The 20,324-nt window shown below is 40.8% G+C and overlaps 2 long non-coding RNA genes across 5 annotated transcripts; both read left to right on the top strand.

The window, feature by feature from the left end:
• The first annotated feature begins 2,658 nt into the window (after nucleotides 1–2,658).
• On the top strand, nucleotides 2,659–6,147 carry LOC127333581 (uncharacterized). 3 transcript variants are annotated; one of them, XR_011751860.1, is made up of 5 exons: nucleotides 2,660–2,763; nucleotides 2,851–3,005; nucleotides 3,889–3,964; nucleotides 4,118–4,230; nucleotides 5,821–6,147. It is a non-coding gene; the product is annotated as an uncharacterized lncRNA (long non-coding RNA). The 3 variants fall into 3 exon arrangements; XR_007871375.2 differs by lacking the exon at nucleotides 5,821–6,147 and having other exon boundaries at nucleotides 2,659–2,763; nucleotides 4,118–4,437; XR_011751861.1 differs by lacking the exon at nucleotides 5,821–6,147 and having other exon boundaries at nucleotides 2,667–2,763; nucleotides 2,929–3,005; nucleotides 4,118–4,437.
• A 4,604-nt stretch (nucleotides 6,148–10,751) lies between these two features.
• LOC127333582 (uncharacterized) lies at nucleotides 10,752–12,509 on the top strand. 2 transcript variants are annotated; one of them, XR_011750948.1, is made up of 4 exons: nucleotides 10,752–10,835; nucleotides 10,923–11,077; nucleotides 11,961–12,036; nucleotides 12,190–12,509. It is a non-coding gene; the product is annotated as an uncharacterized lncRNA (long non-coding RNA). The 2 variants fall into 2 exon arrangements; XR_007871376.2 differs by lacking the exon at nucleotides 12,190–12,509 and having other exon boundaries at nucleotides 11,961–12,173.
• The last annotated feature ends 7,815 nt before the right edge of the window (nucleotides 12,510–20,324 follow it).

Here is a 20,324-nt window from a genome sequence, read left to right as displayed (position 1 = left end):
ATGAGTAAATTTTCAGAAATATTCTCTTCATTTGATTTCAAAGTTAAGTTTTTCAGAACGCCCATTCTAACTAAGGTCTTCTAAGGTCAAACAATGGCTCTGATACCAACTTGTCAACACCCGGATTTTTAAGTCCAGATGCCTATTATGTCATTCATCGCAATCCCAGGAATATTGTCGTTGCGAGGCACAATAGTTAAGTATCACAGTCATCATTCATTACAAACCATATTGTCTTACAATTGGAATCACATCATCATATTACACGAATAGTTGATCTAGTGATCAACGAACAAACACAAGTTCATAGCGGAAGCGTAAAGATAAAGGGACTCTCGAGTCCACAGGCCAACGCTTGACGTCGGAAGACTCCTAGTTGTCGTAGGCGTCCTGCTGGTCATTGTAACACCCCAACTTTTTCAACCTTGATTAGTTGTCCTTATTTCAAAAATCAGGGGGAACAAAAACTTTTTCTATAGACTAATTAAGGTGAATTGCCTTGATCTGTTTGCTATGATGAATTGCCTTGATCTGTTGGTAGATGAATTGTCTTGATTTGCTTGTTGAATTTTGTCTTGAGCTACCTCATAGAACGACACCCCTAGTGGTTAAACAAGCAACTCACCAAATAAAACACATGTGTGGCTTAGGAAGAATTGTTTTCCTTCTTACTACATCAAACCTCTCTCCCGATGACAACATGGGTGTGCCATCTTGATTTTTCTCTTTGTGGTACAAGATAGCTCAATCATCCTTAATTCACAACTTGGTGATCTCAATGCATGGATCTCATCTGTGCATCTCCCTCTACAATTTCCACATCCTGCATGTCTCATTCTACCCTTGCATCACATATATTCAACTTGATCTTATACCCTATCCAATGATTCAACTCTAGATCACTTCCTTCACTTTTACCTCTTGTTTTTATACAAGTTTAATCTTCACAAAACCAAGAGTGGGAATGATGGATACATTTTGTAGCCACCATCTACCCTTGAGAACACTCCTCCCTAAATTAGTTTCCCTCCTCAAAAATCCTACAGTTTTCCTTCTCTAGTTTTGATCACAAAACTACTTCTAGTTTTATTAAAACTTTCCAAGATTTCTCTTCAAAGAAAACAAGGAACTGAAATGGGTTTTGTTTTTCATCCCATTTCTACCAAGTATTGATTTATAAAACATTATTTCTATTTTGCTTTGTTTTAACAAAAAGCTTGTTTATGGTACCTATACCATTTCTTGTTTCCCTCTTGATTATTTTACATTTGAGAAAAACTCTACCTAACTTGAGAAAGCAAGTAGAATATTTTGAACTCCTATGTTCCAACTAGTTTTCTCTCAACCTTTTCAAATTCCATTTCCACTTGGGTTCTTTCCCAATTGTCTCTAGACAATTGAGGTGTGTCCCATACCTTTCAATTAAACTCTTTTTCAAATGGCAACTCTTGCACATCTTATGCACATCTCTGATCCACCACATTGTATCCCCTCCATCCTCCAATTTTTGATCAAATGGATGATCATTTGATATTTTCAAATCACTCCCAATTTACCTCTTATTTGAAGAACAAGTTATATCTCATCATACCCATCTCAACCCTCTATTCTTTTCCATCATCACCCTGACCTCATGAATTGGTGATTTCTGCCACCATATTCATCCTTGTGAGTACATGGTTACTTCACTCACCATGTCTCTTAGTCTTGCTCTATAATTGTCTAAACCACCATCACCATCCCATTTACCTTGACATGCACATGCATTGTTGCATGTGGTGCATCCCAATCCTTCCAAAATTGAATTCTTATAAAAGCTACTAATCATCAAATATACCTTGGGAACTATCTTCATCATAAGTTGGTCTCAGCCAAAGTGGTGGAGATTATTCTCATGGCACATGTCACCTTCATACTCCTTTTTATCTATATGTATCTACTCCTATTTTTATCATCATCAAAGTCACTCTTTGACATTTTCTCCTCAATATCATGCACATATCTATTCACATGGATGTTGTGCCTCTCCCTCACATTTTTCACTTGTTTTTGGCAAGAATGGAGCCAGCCAATTATGTTGGCATGGCAATTTCGGCCAGCCACTTTCCTCCTCACTTTCTTCTCTTGCAAGACTTGCCTCTCAACTACCCCAACAATTAAATGGGCAGCCACCCATCCTAGCCAATCAAAAAGGAGGCAGCCAACCCCCTCTCCCTCTATAAATGGCCCTTGGCCGGCCACCTCCACTCGTCTTGCTCTCATTTTTCTTCTCTCCACTCACTCCTCCACCTTATCTACTCCCTCACACTCTTCTCCTACTCTCCCCCACGAAAATGCAGCTCCACCTAGCTCCCATGGCCGGCCATGGCCATGGAAAGAACTCCAAGATGAAGCTCCCTCCTCCCTCAAGCTCCTCCTCACCATGAGAGCCTCCCTCTCCTTCTTCTCCCCAACCCTAGATGGTTTTCTCTCCTCTTCCTCTTCCTCCATTGCTAAGATTGGATCTTGATGCAGGTGCATGTTGGTCCAAGCATGGAGAATCTTGAGCTATCCTCAGATCTGAAGTTCTTGAACAAAGTTCGTCCAAATCCTTGCAGTAATTTCTGCTATCTTGCTGTTTCAGATTCTGGTACGAACTTGTAAAATCCACCAAATCTCGTGCGCATATCCAAATAGAGTGATTCAAAGTTCCGCAGATAGATACGGAAAAGATCTACAACTTGGCGTTGGTCTCATCCTCAAATTCATTACGGATTGTCCGTGGTAAATAAAGTTCTGTAAACATGCAGGTTCACTGTTTGTTAGATTTGTTCCGTTTTACGAAACCTTTTTGAGCAAACTCAACTGTAGGTGAAAGCCCTCTTCAATACCTTCATTTTGGCGGTGGTTTCACTTCGATTGACCTCCAGAAACTGAAATGGTTCACAGGTCAAGATCTGGTCAGATCTGACTTTGTCGAATTAAACCAGGAGCTTGGGAACGAATCTTTGAGTGAAACAAATTGGGTAAGAACCACCTATTCAATACCTTTCAGATGCAGCTAACCTCATATTTGTGTGATTGATGTACGATTTGTGGTGAATTAAACTTGTTCTGTGTGTTCTGCAGACATGGCTGTTAGCTTTTAAATCACCAAAAATCCATTTTTGAACCTAATTGAGTGATTCCTGTTCTGTAGGACTACTGAATGTTTTCTTAATCATCTCAAACAAGTTTCAAACCTTTATCTGTTCTGTAACTCCAGAGGTGAAGCAAATGGTATAGACATGCAGTAATCTTGTCAATCCATTTGTGAGAGTTTCAGAAACAATTTGAACCCAAATCCAATTGTATGTGCATCTCTGTTTAGATATCTTTCAAATGCCAGTGGTCTCATATTTTTAGGATTTTTCTACGATTTATGGCTTACAGATCTTGTTTTCTGTACAGTCAGATTCAAAGAAATTCCTAAAATTGTAGGTTTAATATTTTGGGGTGATTCCAATTGGGTTAGTCTTGTATTAGTACTGGCTATCTAGGAAAAATAGTATTAGTCCATGTTCATGCATATGTGTTACTGTTAGTAATGTATGTGTGTGACATGCATTGTTGAAGCCAAACTTTTCGGTTTATTTAAAACCCTTGACCAACTCTTTTTATTAGAAATGGGCAACCTCTGTTTTATGCTTGCAAAACAAAACCTCTGCAATTTAACATTAGCTCTTTTGTTTTGCTTAAGTTTTCAAATGGTAGGGCATATTATTTGTTTCCTATTCTTGTGTGGTGTTATGTGAGCAAACTAAGTTAGGAAAACTGTTTTCTACTTTTCCAAAAATGCTTGAAAATGTTTTGTGAATGTATTTGATGTCAAACTAATGCCCTTGTCCTCTTTATGATGTTATCTACCAGGGGATGTTTGGGTTATACCATGGTGATAACCGAGAGAGGCAATTGCTAAGTTGTGATACTCTCATACCTTTACTAGGTAAATAACATGGGTTTTCTTTAAGTTGTTTGTGGTATCTATAAGTCCTTTGTATGGTAGCTCTTTATTGAATGGTTAAATTATGGTTGTTGTATGTTTGTTTTGTTGGTGCAATGTGATTGATTGTGTTCCTTTTATATTTTCCGGCGATAGACGCGAGCAATTCCGGAGAAGAAGAAGAAGTGGAATTGGACAAGGATTTTATTTATATTGTTGGGATTCTTATATTGATAGAGTTGAAGAAGTACAGGGACAAATAAGCCAAGGCAAGCCATCTTTTGATCTCTGATCCGGTGTCTAGTTGGATGTCATTTGTTGATGTTCAAAGCACCTTCATTCTATGTGTGTTATTATCTCTATTTATGTCATCTATGTGTGTTTGCAAGTGGGGTACTCCCTAGTGGTGATGCTCCACTATTTGTCCTTGTGTTATGGGATGCATGGTAGCATGGCCGTGCTATCCCACTTGGTTATCTTGTATGCTCAACTTGAGCATGTTCCATCTCAAGATAGTAACTTACACCACACCCACCCCATTTGTAGTATAGAGGTATCATTGTCATGATCTTGGTGTATTCTCAACTTGAGAGGAGTATGCCGTGTACCATCTTGGAGAATATGTGGATAGTGACACTCCACTATCTAAGTTGTGTAGTTAGCACCACAAATCTGAGAGTATATTCCTCCTTGTGTTGTCATAATACATGCTTAACTTAAGCAAGTATGATCCACTCCACTACCCCTTTATACCTCATCTATGGCGGGATGACTCTCATCTCGGCCGTAGTGCAATACTAGTTCAACTCATGAAACTATAGGTTGGGAACCCCTCAAGGTTTACCTTGTTGTAAATGTTTATGAAAACCTTGGGTGAGGCAACCTTACCCAAGCGTATGGTTTATGAAAGAAAAGGATCTTGACAAAGATGGTTGGAAAGAGGAAAGTGTGGGTGTGACTTGGGTTTTTGAGAAAAACGACACATGGTTCTTTGTATTCGCCCCGAATAATTACACAGCTCAACCACATTATCCAAAGTGGGTACGGGCTTAGTCTGACGTCTGTTGAAATTGGCATGAGCCACCTTCACAACTCTCTAGGAGGGTCGCGATGACCTCTGACACCGGGTTGCGCTCTGAAGGAGGCAATACACTGCATTAACTTGCAGCCGGACGATTACTGAGGGTCTTTTGTCATGGCGCCGGAGATACGCTCAAAAGGAGGTATGCTGCCGGGGTGCCGGGAAGGGGTAAGCCCGCAGGGAAGGACTCTTGTCAAGGGAGACAGGCGAAGGACTATGACTGATTATCCGAGTCTCGCATACTTTTGTATGTCGAACCGGGGATGATCCCGGCGGATTTATCGGTTCTTGTGGGGAAAGTGCGCACACTCTGCAGAGTTAAAACTATTCGAATAGCCGCGTCCGCGGTCATGGACGGTTGGGATGGCCGTTACCGAGCTGTGTCGAGTTTTGGTTTTGAAAATGATTTCCAAAGGAAATGCGTGTGTTGGAAGTACCGGAAGGGTACGAGAAAGATGTTGTGCCGACCATGTGGAGATGGTTGAGGAAAATGAAACAAGATGGGGTGACCATTCCTAGTGTTTTCATGAAGAGGAACTCTTCTTCAATAGAGATATAGAGATGTCTTAGATAAATTCTTGGAGTGTCCCCTTCGATCGAGAAGTTGGGATGCTATCTCCACCAAAAACATCTCTTCTCTTCCACATGCTATATCCACAAGAGAAACTACTCTTCCTCTCTTGTCTTCTTTAGTTAGAATTGTTATCACCTTCTTGATGGTTTGCGAGTACAATTCAAATGTACTCACGGCTTTGTCACTGGCTATTTACTTGGCCAGACTTGAAGGAGTTCGATAGACGAAGAAGGAGTTGGCGACGTCCATGCGAGCTAGGAACGTCTTCCCAGTCAGTTGCCTGTAGGGTTATGGCAGATGACTTGGGTACTGCACTGCTGAAGTGATGATGCTACTCTGATGTTTAGTTAGGCCCTTCGAGGCTATTATGTAAGTATGGGTCATGTGACCATGTTGTAATTTTCTTTTTCCGCTTTGTAATGGATGGTGTAATTTGATATCAGTTCGGTTATGTGTTCACGACGCACTGATCATGGGATCGTGAACTGTATACATAACAGGGAATTTCGGACAGCTAGTCCGGGGTCCCCACAGAGCTGGTATCAGAGCCATCCTGACTATAGGAGACTTTAGTTAGCATGGACGTTAGTTAGGAGACAAGTAATTGGGAAAAACTATTTACGAAACAAATTATTTCTTTAGTAGGAAGCATAGCTTCTACTCCTCTTATTTCTTCAAAGCTTCTAAATTCTTATCTCTCCGCTTTATTAAAATGTTTGAAAATTCTTACTCTATTGTCTCATCCACTTCAAACCCACATGTTAGACGATGTCCCCAACTCAGACCGGAGACTCAAACTCAAAGATGGATCAATCCCTCGGGAAGACTCATGTATCTCCAACGACAGCTTTTGAAGATTGGATGCCGACTTAGCCGTGCACATAAAGGGATAAAGGATCATGTCTTTGGTTGTCACCAAAGTCTCTCAGAGAGCTGACCTTGTTCCTCTTTGGACTCGCACTTTCGCAGTCGTCAAGGATCAAGTTCTCAATTTCTTGACTAGTTATTTTTAGGCCAGCCACGAGAAGATCTCTACTTTAGAAGCACCTCAACAGCTACCTCTTCGAAGACCCCATGTTTCCGGGATGTCGAGACTAGAAGTTCTACGCAGCTTTCTCCTCCGCCTCAACATCAACGACTCAACACCCGGCCCCTTCACCACCAACTGCTACAAGGATCCAAGTTGAAGCTGATGCTAATGTTATGAAGACGTCAACATATGCGACCAGCCCCAAACCTATAGGATGGATAGGACAAACTCAATCGCTTTGATTGAGCTACCCCGCGCATTAGGAATTTCTGGGTACTTAGAGTACCATGTCTGGTGTGATGATTGCTTGTGGTTCCCTAGTGTGCTGCCTTGAATGTTTGTATCTGTTTGTTGTGTGCATGTATGTCTTGCTATTTAGACGTTTCCGCCCTTTTTAATTGTTTGAAATTTGTGAAACAGAAATTAAAAATGGAAATCTGCCAGTGTACTGTTTTGCTAATAAAAATAGTTTGGTAGCTCCGATTGATGTGATTCCAATCGCACTAGAACCAGTATGAAATTATCTTTCAGACGCCACTGACCTTGTATTTTTAGGATTTTTGTGCGATTTTTAATAAATAAAACTTGATCACTGTTTCTGGTTAGTATTTTGAGTCTCAAAAATTGAAAAATAAATATTTTTGAATGATTCCAATTGTGTTGATCTTGTTTTGTTACTGTGCATCTAGGAAAAATACCAGTAGCCTCTGTTAGTGGTATTGTGTCTCTGGTTATGGTTGTATGGGTGTCACATGCAATGATAGGATTAAAGTTTGCCTCGCCGATTTTTTTGCTAACTATTAGTTAAATTGGGTAGACTAACGAAAGACTCTAACTCTAAACCCGTTGGAAGTTGTTTTTCAACCGTCAAGAAAACTAACCCGACCCCTATCTACGCTGACTTCCTTCAAGATCAGCTGGAGCATCTCCACTATGCCAAGAAAGAAGAAGCCCTACCTTCAAGAGTGACTACACCTCTACGAGAAGACATGCTAACTTGGTCTAACCTTGGAGTATACTCACGCTAACCGCGAGGATATCTTTTTGAAACTACCCTCGAACACACCGTCTAACAAGTTGAGAGAACAATAGCGTCAAAGCCGAGCTACACCACATGGTTCATCTGGTCCTCATCAAATGAAGCTTCTGAAGATACTCCAAGGCTCAAGACTTTAGGCGTAGTTTACCCGCTAACTTCCTAGTTGTTACTGAAATCAGCACTGACCCTCAAGCTGAAGATTGTCTTCGACGACCCCTGTTGCTGCTTCATATGGGTACCAACCAGGCATTTCTTCAACTTTCTAACTCGCCGCGCATCCCATATGGTTCAGTTAACACCGTGAGTGCCTCTTGAAGTGGTGGTCTGCACGTCGCCCCCGAAGATTCTTCAGCTGAACAAGGAAGACCGATGACTTCTTCCGAAGCCCCAGACTGAACTACAAGGCAGAAGCTCTGAGTTTTTCCGAGAACCCGATGAAAAATCTTAAGGGTGGAAGACTTCGTCTTCCACTAAAATCAAGCTAACTCTAAAAAGGTTTTCAGCCCTGCTCAAGCACCGTTGGGTGCACTAACCCTCCCACAGTCTTGAACCTCCGCCAGGATCGTGAAGAAGCTACAGATCCAACACCTGCATGGAGTAGTCAACCTCTTCATGAAGCTCGCCATCGGCTGAAATCCAACATGTCTCCCAGAAGATGAAGCAAACGACTTTCTCTACAACGGCACGTCTACGGAAGAATGGAGTCTGACTTTGGTTAAACTTTATAACCCCTCTAGTTCTACACCCAGTAATCTCGGGACGAGATTATTTTAAGGGTGGAAGATCTGTAACACCCCAACTTTTTCAACCTTGATTAGTTATCCTTATTTCAAAAATCAGGGGGAACAAAAACTTTTTCTATAGACTAATTAAGGTGAATTGCCTTGATCTGTTTGCTATGATGAATTGCCTTGATCTGTTGGTAGATGAATTGTCTTGATTTGCTTGTTGAATTTTGTCTTGAGCTACCTCATAGAACGACACCCCTAGTGGTTAAACAAGCAACTCACCAAATAAAACACATGTGTGGCTTAGGAAGAATTGTTTTCCTTCTTACTACATCAAACCTCTCTCCCGATGACAACATGGGTGTGCCATCTTGATTTTTCTCTTTGTGGTACAAGATAGCTCAATCATCCTTAATTCACAACTTGGTGATCTCAATGCATGGATCTCATCTGTGCATCTCCCTCTACAATTTCCACATCCTGCATGTCTCATTCTACCCTTGCATCACATATATTCAACTTGATCTTATACCCTATCCAATGATTCAACTCTAGATCACTTCCTTCACTTTTACCTCTTGTTTTTATACAAGTTTAATCTTCACAAAACCAAGAGTGGGAATGATGGATACATTTTGTAGCCACCATCTACCCTTGAGAACACTCCTCCCTAAATTAGTTTCCCTCCTCAAAAATCCTACAGTTTTCCTTCTCTAGTTTTGATCACAAAACTACTTCTAGTTTTATTAAAACTTTCCAAGATTTCTCTTCAAAGAAAACAAGGAACTGAAATGGGTTTTGTTTTTCATCCCATTTCTACCAAGTATTGATTTATAAAACATTATTTCTATTTTGCTTTGTTTTAACAAAAAGCTTGTTTATGGTACCTATACCATTTCTTGTTTCCCTCTTGATTATTTTACATTTGAGAAAAACTCTACCTAACTTGAGAAAGCAAGTAGAATATTTTGAACTCCTATGTTCCAACTAGTTTTCTCTCAACCTTTTCAAATTCCATTTCCACTTGGGTTCTTTCCCAATTGTCTCTAGACAATTGAGGTGTGTCCCATACCTTTCAATTAAACTCTTTTTCAAATGGCAACTCTTGCACATCTTATGCACATCTCTGATCCACCACATTGTATCCCCTCCATCCTCCAATTTTTGATCAAATGGATGATCATTTGATATTTTCAAATCACTCCCAATTTACCTCTTATTTGAAGAACAAGTTATATCTCATCATACCCATCTCAACCCTCTATTCTTTTCCATCATCACCCTGACCTCATGACTTGGTGATTTCTGCCACCATATTCATCCTTGTGAGTACATGGTTACTTCACTCACCATGTCTCTTAGTCTTGCTCTATAATTGTCTAAACCACCATCACCATCCCATTTACCTTGACATGCACATGCATTGTTGCATGTGGTGCATCCCAATCCTTCCAAAATTGAATTCTTATAAAAGCTAGTAATCATCAAATATACATTGGGAACTATCTTCATCATAAGTTGGTCTCAGCCAAAGTGGTGGAGATTATTCTCATGGCACATGTCACCTTCATACTCCTTTTTATCTATATGTATCTACTCCTATTTTTATCATCATCAAAGTCACTCTTTGACATTTTCTCCTCAATATCATGCACATATCTATTCACATGGATGTTGTGCCTCTCCCTCACATTTTTCACTTGTTTTTGGCAAGAATGGAGCCAGCCAATTATGTTGGCATGGCAATTTCGGCCAGCCACTTTCCTCCTCACTTTCTTCTCTTGCAAGACTTGCCTCTCAACTACCCCAACAATTAAATGGGCAGCCACCCATCCTAGCCAATCAAAAAGGAGGCAGCCAAAACCCCCTCTCCCTCTATAAATGGCCCTTGGCTGGCCACCTCCACTCCTCTTGCTCTCATTTTTCTTCTCTCCACTCACTCCTCCACCTTATCTACTCCCTCACACTCTTCTCCTACTCTCCCCCACGAAAATGCAGCTCCACCTAGCTCCCATGGCCGGCCATGGCCATGGAAAGAACTCCAAGATGAAGCTCCCTCCTCCCTCAAGCTCCTCCTCACCATGAGAGCCTCCCTCTCCTTCTTCTCCCCAACCCTAGATGGTTTTCTCTCCTCTTCCTCTTCCTCCATTGCTAAGATTGGATCTTGATGCAGGTGCATGTTGGTCCAAGCATGGAGAAGCTTGAGCTATCCTCAGATCTGAAGTTCTTGAGCAAAGTTCGTCCAAATCCTTGCAGTAATTTCTGCTATCTTGCTGTTTCAGATTCTGGTACGAACTTGTAAAATCCACCAAATCCCGTGCGCATATCCAAATAGTGTGATTCAAAGTTCCGCAGATAGATACGGAAAAGATCTACAACTTGGCGTTAGTCTCATCCTCAAATTCGTTACGGATTGTCCGTGGTAAATAAAGTTCTGTAAACATGCAGGTTCACTGTTTGTTAGATTTGTTCCGTTTTACGAAACCTTTTTGAGAAAACTCAACTGTAGGTGAAAGCCCTCTTCAATACCTTCATTTTGGCGGTGGTTTCACTTCGATTGACCTCCTGAAACTGAAATGGTTCACAGGTCAAGATCTGGTCAGATCTGAATTTGTCGAATTAAACCAGGAGCTTGGGAACGAATCTTTGAGTGAAACAAATTGGGTAAGAACCACCTATTCAATACCTTTCAGATGCAGCTGACCTCATATTTTTGTGATTGATGTAAGATTTGTGGTGAATTAAACTTGTTCTGTGTGTTCTGCACACATGGCTGTTAGCTTTTAAATCACCAAAAATCCATTTTTGAACCTAATTGAGTGATTCCAGTTCTGTAGGACTACTGAATGTTTTCTTAATCATCTCAAACAAGTTTCAAACCTTTATCTGTTCTGTAACTCCAGAGGTGAAGCAAATGGTATAGACATGCAGTAATCTTGTCAATCCATTTGTGAGAGTTTCAGAAACAATTTGAACCCAAATCCAATTGTATGTGCATCTCTGTTTAGATATCTTTCAAATGCCAGTGGTCTCATATTTTTAGGATTTTTCTACGATTTATGGCTTACAGATCTTGTTTTCTGTACTGTCAGATTCAAAGAAATTCCTAAAATTGTAGGTTTAATATTTTGGGGTGATTCCAATTGAGTTAGTCTTGTATTAGTACTGGCTATCTAGGAAAAATAGTATTAGTCCCTGTTCATGCATATGTTTTACTGTTAGTAATGTATGTGTGTGACATGCATTGTTGAAGCCAAACTTTTCGGTTTATTTAAAACCCTTGACCAACTCTTTTTATTAGAAATGGGCAACCTCTGTTTTATGCTTGCAAAACAAAACCTCTGCAATTTAACATTAGCTCTTTTGTTTTGCTTAAGTTTTCAAATGGTAGGGCATATTATTTGTTTCCTATTCTTGTGTGGTGTTATGTGAGCAAACTAAGTTAGGAAAACTGTTTTCTACTTTTCCAAAAATGCTTGAAAATGTTTTGTGAATGTATTTGATGTCAAACTAATACCCTTGTCCTCTTTATGATGTTATCTACCAGGGGATGTTTGGGTTATACCATGGTGATAACCGAGAGAGGCAATTGCTAAGTTGTGATACTCTCATACCTTTACTAGGTAAATAACATGGGTTTTCTTTAAGTTGTTTGTGGTATCTATAAGTCCTTTGTATGGTAGCTCTTTATTGAATGGTTAAATTATGGTTGTTGTATGTTTGTTTTGTTGGTGCAATGTGATTGATTGTGTTCCTTTTATATTTTTCGGCGATAGACGCGAGCACTTCCGGAGAAGAAGAAGAAGTGGAATTGGACAAGGATTTTATTTATATTGTTGGGATTCTTATATTGATAGAGTTGAAGAAGTACAGGGACAAATAAGCCAAGGCAAGCCATCTTTTGATCTCTGATCCGGTGTCTAGTTGGATGTCATTTGTTGATGTTCAAAGCACCTTCATTCTATGTGTGTTATTATCTCTATTTATGTCATCTATGTGTGTTTGCAAGTGGGGTACTCCCTAGTGGTGATGCTCCACTATTTGTCCTTGTGTTATGGGATGCATGGTAGCATGGCCGTGCTATCCCACTTGGTTATCTTGTATGCTCAACTTGAGCATGTTCCATCTCAAGATAGTAACTTACACCACACCCACCCCATTTGTAGTATAGAGGTATCATTGTCATGATCTTGGTGTATTCTCAACTTGAGAGGAGTATGCCGTGTACCATCTTGGAGAATATGTGGATAGTGACACTCCACTATCTAAGTTGTGTAGTTAGCACCACAAATCTGAGAGTATATTCCTCCTTGTGTTGTCATAATACATGCTTAACTTAAGCAAGTATGATCCACTCCACTACCCCTTTATACCTCATCTATGGCGGGATGACTCTCATCTCGGCCGTAGTGCAATACTAGTTCAACTCATGAAACTATAGGTTGGGAACCATTCAAGGTTTACCTTGTTGTAAATGTTTATGAAAACCTTGGGTGAGGCAACCTTACCCAAGCGTATGGTTTATGAAAGAAAAGGATCTTGACAAAGATGGTTGGAAAGAGGAAAGTGTGGGTGTGACTTGGGTTTTTGAGAAAAACAACACATGGTTCTTTGTATTCGCCCCGAATAATTACACAGCTCAACCACATTATCCAAAGTGGGTACGGGCTTAGTCTGACGTCTGTTGAAATTGGCATGAGCCACCTTCACAACTCTCTAGGAGGGTCGCGATGACCTCTGACACCGGGTTGCGCTCTGAAGGAGGCAATACACTGCATTAACTTGCAGCCGGACGATTACTGAGGGTCTTTTGTCATGGCGCCGGAGATACGCTCAAAAGGAGGTATGCTGCCGGGGTGCCGGGAAGGGGTAAGCCCGCAGGGAAGGACTCTTGTCAAGGGAGACAGGCGAAGGACTATGACTGATTATCCGAGTCTCGCATACTTTTGTATGTCGAACCGGGGATGATCCCGGCGGATTTATCGGTTCTTGTGGGGAAAGTGCGCACACTCTGCAGAGTTAAAACTATTCGAATAGCCGCGTCCGTGGTCATGGATGGTTGGGATGGCCGTTACCGAGCTGTGTCGAGTTTTGGTTTTGAAAATGATTTCCAAAGGAAATGCGTGTGTTGGAAGTACCGGAAGGGTACGAGAAAGATGTTGTGCCGACCATGTGGAGATGGTTGAGGAAAATGAAACAAGATGGGGTGACCATTCCTAGTGTTTTCATGAAGAGGAACTCTTCTTCAATAGAGATATAGAGATGTCTTAGATAAATTCTTGGAGTGTCCCCTTCGATCGAGAAGTTGGGATGCTATCTCCACCAAAAACATCTCTTCTCTTCCACATGCTATATCCACAAGAGAAACTACTCTTCCTCTCTTGTCTTCTTTAGTTAGAATTGTTGTCACCTTCTTGATGGTTTGCGAGTACAATTCAAATGTACTCACGGCTTTGTCCCTGGCTATTTACTTGGCCAGACTTGAAGGAGTTCGACAGACGAAGAAGGAGTTGGCGACGTCTATGCGAGCTAGTAACGTCTTCCCAGTCAGTTGCCTGTAGGGTTATGGCAGATGACTTGGGTACTACGCTGCTGAGTGATGATGCTACTCTGATGTTTAGTTAGGCCCTTCGAGGCTATTATGGTATGGGTCATGTGACCATGTTGTAATTTTCTTTTTCCGCTTTGTAATGGATGGTGTAATTTGATATCAGTTCGGTAATGTGTTCACGATGCACTGATCATGGGATCGTGAACTGTATACATAACAGGGAATTTCGGACAGCTAGTCCGGGGTCCCCACAGTCATCTCCGTGATAGTTCTGTTCATCTTCATACTCTGGCCATTTGAATAGCCAGGGACAAAGCCGTAAGTACATTGAATACTTGCAAACTAACACTAATGTAACTGCTACACTTGAGTAAAGGGGTGCTAGGCTCCAGTTTAAGTTGCATAAAGCCAGTTTTAGTTCACAAGTATTTAAGCAAAGACTTATCCATGAGCTAACTAACTCAAGTGGGAACGTTAGTGTCATTCCCACAAACTCTGTTGTGATTCAAACAAGTCACCAAGTTTAGACCATTCATTTCACCAAGTACTTTCACAAATCTGACACCGGAAACTGTATGGCCTTTCTAATTGTCCGTAACCGTCGACACGGCTATTCGAATAGATTGACACTCTGCAGAGTTTGCACACTTGTGCCACAACATTTGATTTCATCCGTCGGGATAACCCCGAATCATCGTAACTCAGTACGCGGATCATCAACCATAACCTTTCACTTATAAACCCTAGTATGAGCACCTCTCCCCATGAGCTTGGCCTCCCAGTGAAGACCAACTGTCAACCTGGGAACTGCACAGGGCTTGGCCGTACAATTCACCTCAATTCACATCATTTCTCAACAACGGAGGCAGCCTCGGCATAACCCCTATGATGTGTGTTCAGAGGGAACCCATACTAAGATGCATAAACTTCCAGTTAAGCCCTACCCATAACCAGGTATTGTGGGGGTACTCAAATATTGCAAAGGTATCGCATCCAAACCAACATCAGTTTTATATCAAAAATCACCATCTTCTCTTATCATAAACCTTTTCCAAAAATCATTCAATGGAAGGACTCATCATTCCAAGGTTTCAATTTCATTTCAAAGTCACAAGTTCCCATCTAGAGTAATCAAGTTTTAGTATTTTAGCACTAGCACTAATCATGAGGGGTACTATCTTGCTTGGCTAGCTTGAGAATACATGGCTACACTAGTAATCTTAATCACTTAGTCCAAGCTAACTTATCCAAGTAATTCTTTGAAACAAACAAGTAAAACTTGTAAAGGAAAAACCTGGGATAGGCTTGTGTTAAGAAAGATAAGAATCATAGTGCCTTGCCCCAAAGGAGCTTTGCACTTTGCAAGAGTATGAGCTTGCCTTGGTAGTTCTCAAGGTTCTCTTCTTCTTCCTCTTGGTAGTACCCTTCCTCCTCCTGGTAGTCTCCGGTGCTAGCGTCTAAATTCGAATACGAGTATAATTACTCACTAACTCAATGGCTAATCCAATCATCAAATACATTCACACAAACTAGGCTAAGCACACAAGTAAATCAATTTAGGTGCATTGGTTGGGTGGCTTGGAGGAAGAATAAATTCCTTTCATTTCATATGTGATAGTTAATTTCCATAGGGTTCTTGAGGAATACTTTCCTCTCATTGCAATCTTCTTAAGATTTAATTTCTCAAACAATAATACATGAACTTATGTTGACCCAAGTCAACCATTCATTATCATCATTTAAGAAAATGATTTAAATGAGGTAGACCACCTCATACTATTTAATAGTGCTACATATGATTTAAATCTATAAGTAATTCATATAAGAGGGTTTGGCCAGGGGTCCAAACACCACATGAATTCAGGTGAGACAAAGTTTAAATGAAGTATAAGACTTCATATGAATTACTTAATAGTTTTGGACAATATCAACTAGTTAAACTAGTCATATTATCCATTAATTAAAATAGGGCATGATCATGCAAAGGGACCACACCATTTTATTGCATAAACAATTAGTGTAAGTCAAATGTGAGCTATTAGAGTTGGAATTAACTTAATATCTATTTTGGTTGATTTTTAATAATTATTTGAATATGAAAAAGTCCCTGCCTTCTTCTTTTTATCACATTAATTCTACAATGAATCTGGTCATGGGACCAGTGGTATTTGGTAGATAATTTCCTTAGCTTTCCAATCATATAAAGTTCATTAAATTTGGTTGAGCCAATTTGAATCTATTGAATTTCAAAGTTTGGGCAGTATTGGAAATGTTTGGAAATGTTTAAATCAAATTTGAATTAAACAGACCGGCGGGAAAAGCTAGCGGGCCAGATTTAACTCAAACGGCCCAAGCCAGCCCACCACGCATCTGTGCCCGCGTGGGCTGCCTGACCAGGGGGTCCCGCATGTCAGCGGCTCTTTAAACCCGAAACGGTATGGAGCATCGTGGTGCGTTGGATTAGAACTAGATCGAACGGCTCACGCGTGTCGTCGTCGACGGCGAGAGAGAAGCTAGACGGCGGCGCAGGTAGGGGGTCGGAGGGCTTACGGTGCTCCAGCTAGGGTTGGCAATGTGCTTGACGAGGTTGTAGACGACGGCGAGGCTCCTGGTAGCAGTGGCGTCGTCAGGGGCGGCCTCCTTCTCCGGCGATTGCTGCAGGGCTTCCGCGGCAGTGATGCGTCGATTGGGCGGCGGCAGTGGCTAATCGAGCATGGTGAGGTGCTTAGGAGGTCGAGGAAGGAGAGGGGAGTGTTGTGGTGTGTGATACGTCCAATTTGCATCACTATTTTATATCATAATTTGCTGTTATTCATTGATATATTTCATATTTGGACACAATACTTATGTTATTTCATCTATTTTGCATGTTTCATCATTATTGGAGGATCAAGCACCGGAGCCAGGATTCTGCTGGAAAAAGCACCGCCAGAATGCAATATTTCGGAAGATCAACTGTGGAAGGAAATTATACCAAAAATCCTATTTTTCCAGATGACGAAGGAAGCCAGAAGGGGGAGCCAGGTGGACCCAAGGTGGGCCCACACTACAGGGCGGCACGGCCCATGGCCTGGCCGCGCCACCTGGTGGTGAGGGGGCCCCACAGCCTTTTTCGCCTCCTTTTCTTCGTGAAATCCTTCGTCCCGAAGACCTAAGCCACAGAGGGTACCTCGCGAAGAGTTACAGCTGCCTCTGCGGGGCGGAGAACACCAGAGAGAAAAGAGCTCTCCGGCGGCTGAAATCCGCCGGGGAAATTCCCTCCCGGAGGGGGAAATCGACGCCATCGTCACCGTCATCGAGCTGGACATCATCTCCATCACCAGCACCATCATCTCCACCATCATCACCGCCGTCTCCACCGCTGCACATCGTCACCGCCGTAGCAATTTGGGTTTGATCTTGATTGTTTGATAGGGGAAACTCTCCAGGTATTGATCTCTACTTGTTGTTGATGCTATTGAGTGAAACCGTTGAACCAAGGTTTATGTTCAGATTGTTATTCATCATCATATCATCTCTGATCATGTTCCATATGATGTCTCGTGAGTAGTTCGTTTAGTTCTTGAGGACATGGGTGAAATCTAAATGTTAGTAGTGAACCATGGTTGAGTAATATTCAATGTTATGATATTTAAGTTGTGGTGTTATTCTTCTAGTGGTGTCATGTGAACGTCGAATACATGACACTTCACCTTCATGGGCCTAGGGGAATGCATCTTGTATTCGTTTGCTAATTGCGGGGTTGCCGGAGTGACAGAAACCTAAACCCCCGTTGGTATATCGATGCAGGAGGGATCGCAGGATCTCAGAGTTTAAGGCTGTGGTTAGATTTATCTTAATTACTTTCTTGTAGTTGCGGATGCTTGCAAGGGGTATAATCACAAGTATGTATTAGTCCTAGGAAGGGCGGTACATTATCATAGGTTCACCCACACGACACTTATCAAAACAATGAAGATTAATTAGCCATATGTAGCGAAAGCACTAGACTAAAATCCCGTGTGTCCTCAGGAACGTTTGGTCATTATAAGTAAACAAACCAGCTTGTCCTTTGTGCTAAAAAGGATTGGGCCACTCGCTGCAATTGTTACTCTCGCACTTTACTTACTCGTACTTTATTCATCTGTTACATCAAAACCCCCTGAATATTTGTCTGTGAGCATTTACAGTGAATCCTTCATCGAAACTGCTTGTCAACACCTTCTGCTCCTCGTTGGGATCGACATTCTTACTTATCGAAGATACTACGATACACCCCCTATACTTGTGGGTCATCAAGACTATTTTCTGGCGCCGTTGCCGGGGAGTGAAGAGATATTGGTAAGTAGAATTGGTAAGGGAAACTTTTACTGCTAGTGCTGATTTTATTTCTGCCTGCTGCTATAATTCATTATGGAGAGATCTTCTCTCGAATGTTTGTTTGGAAAATCTACTACTACTGCAAAGGTAGTGGATAAGGTGCCAGGTGAGGAAGAGATACCATACAAAATACCTATGAAAATTATTGAACGTGTAGTGGATAACTGTTATACAGTGGATGGAACTGTCCACCCTGGAGATCATTTACTGTTTTTACATGAATTATGCGGTTTATTCAAGTGTGCAGGTATTGCTATGGATGAAGTGAGGAAGAAACTATTCGCTATATCGCTGTCTGGTAAAGCGGCGCATTGGTATAAATTACTGGATAATGGGGATTCTCTTGAATGGAATGATATTATGCCCCGGTTTTATTCTAAGTTCTATCCTCCAAGTGAAATTCATAAGGATCGGAACCGCATATATAATTTTTGGCCTCATGATGGAGAGAGTATTTCCCAAGCGTGGGGGAGATTGAAGTCTTTAATGCTCAAATGCCCCATTCATGAGCTTCCTGGTAATGTTATTATTGATAATTTCTATGCAAGACTTTCTTTTGAAGACAAGACCTTGCTGGATACTTCTTGTTCTGGATCATTCACGCGCAATAAGGAAGAGTTTAAAAGGGACCTTCTTAATCGGATCCAGGAAAATACTGAAGGATGGGAAATCGATAAAGAAAGAGAATCAGGTATAAATTATGATTACAAATGCATTGAAGCTTTTATGGATACTGATAAATTTCGTAATATGAGTGCTACTTATGGTCTTGATTCTCAAGTTGCTGCAAATCTTTATAAAGCTTTTGCCTCTCATTATGAATTGCCTAAGAAGAATTTTGATAAGTTTCATGAACCGTATAAAGATAAAATTGATTCATCTATTAATAAATGTGTTGTAGTTGAAACTTTTGATCATGTTATTCCTGAAGCTTATATTGAAAAAACTCCTTTCCCTGCTAAAATGAAGGAGTACTCTGTTATAAATAGTGTGGTTCATAAAAGTGAAAAGAAACCTATAGAACCTGAAGAACAAATAAAAGTCGAACCTGCTGTTGCAATAGTTAAAGATCTTGTGACTGAAAATGTAGAGGATGGTCATATTATTTTCTGTGAAGATGCTTCTAATATTGTTTCACATCCTAATAAACCCAAGCAAGCTAGTGTTCCTATGCTATCTGTTAGAATTGGTGATCATTGCTATTATGGTTTATGCGATATGGGTGCAAGTGTTAGTGCTATTCCTTATGAGCTTTACACGGAGACTATGCACGAAATTGGTTCTTGTGAACTTGAAGATATTGATGTGGTTATTCAGCTGGCTAATAGAGAAACTATCTCTCCAATTGGTATTGTTCGAGATGTGGAAGTTCTATGTGGTAAGATTAAATATCATGCTGACTTTTTGGTACTTGGTTCTGCTGCTAGTAATTATTGTCCTATCATTTTTGGTAGACCTTTTCTAAATACTTGTGGAGCTATTATAGATTGCAAGAAAGAGAAAATTTTGACTAAATTTGCTGGTGAATCTTATGAGTTTAACTTCTCTAAATTTACCAAAACTCCTTATAAAATTGATCCGCCTAATGATGATTTTAAAATGGAACAGTGTGCATCTATTGTTCTTGTTCCTACTAATCCTTTGCAGCAACATTTGGAGAATAGCGAGAGTGAAGTTTTTAGGAAAGAAAGAGATGAGCTTGAGGAAATTTTTCTTCGCCAACCTATTCTTAAGCATGATTTACCGGTGGAAGATCTGGGTACAACACCGCCACCAAAGGAAGATCCTGTTTTTGATTTAAAACCTTTGCCTGATAATCTTAAATATGCTCATATTGATGATAAGAAAATATATCCTGTTATTATTAGTTCTAAACTTACAGAGTTTGAAGAAGAAAGGTTATTGGAAATATTGAAGAAACACCGAGATGCTATTGGCTACACTCTTGATGACTTGAAGGTGATTTCTCCCTCTATTTGCCAACACGCCATTAATATGGAA

The sequence above is a fragment of the Lolium perenne genome, chromosome 2, assembly GCF_019359855.2.
Source record: "Lolium perenne isolate Kyuss_39 chromosome 2, Kyuss_2.0, whole genome shotgun sequence".
In the NCBI taxonomy this organism is placed as follows: domain Eukaryota; kingdom Viridiplantae; phylum Streptophyta; class Magnoliopsida; order Poales; family Poaceae; genus Lolium; species Lolium perenne.
This window is presented reverse-complemented; position numbering and strand designations above follow the sequence as displayed.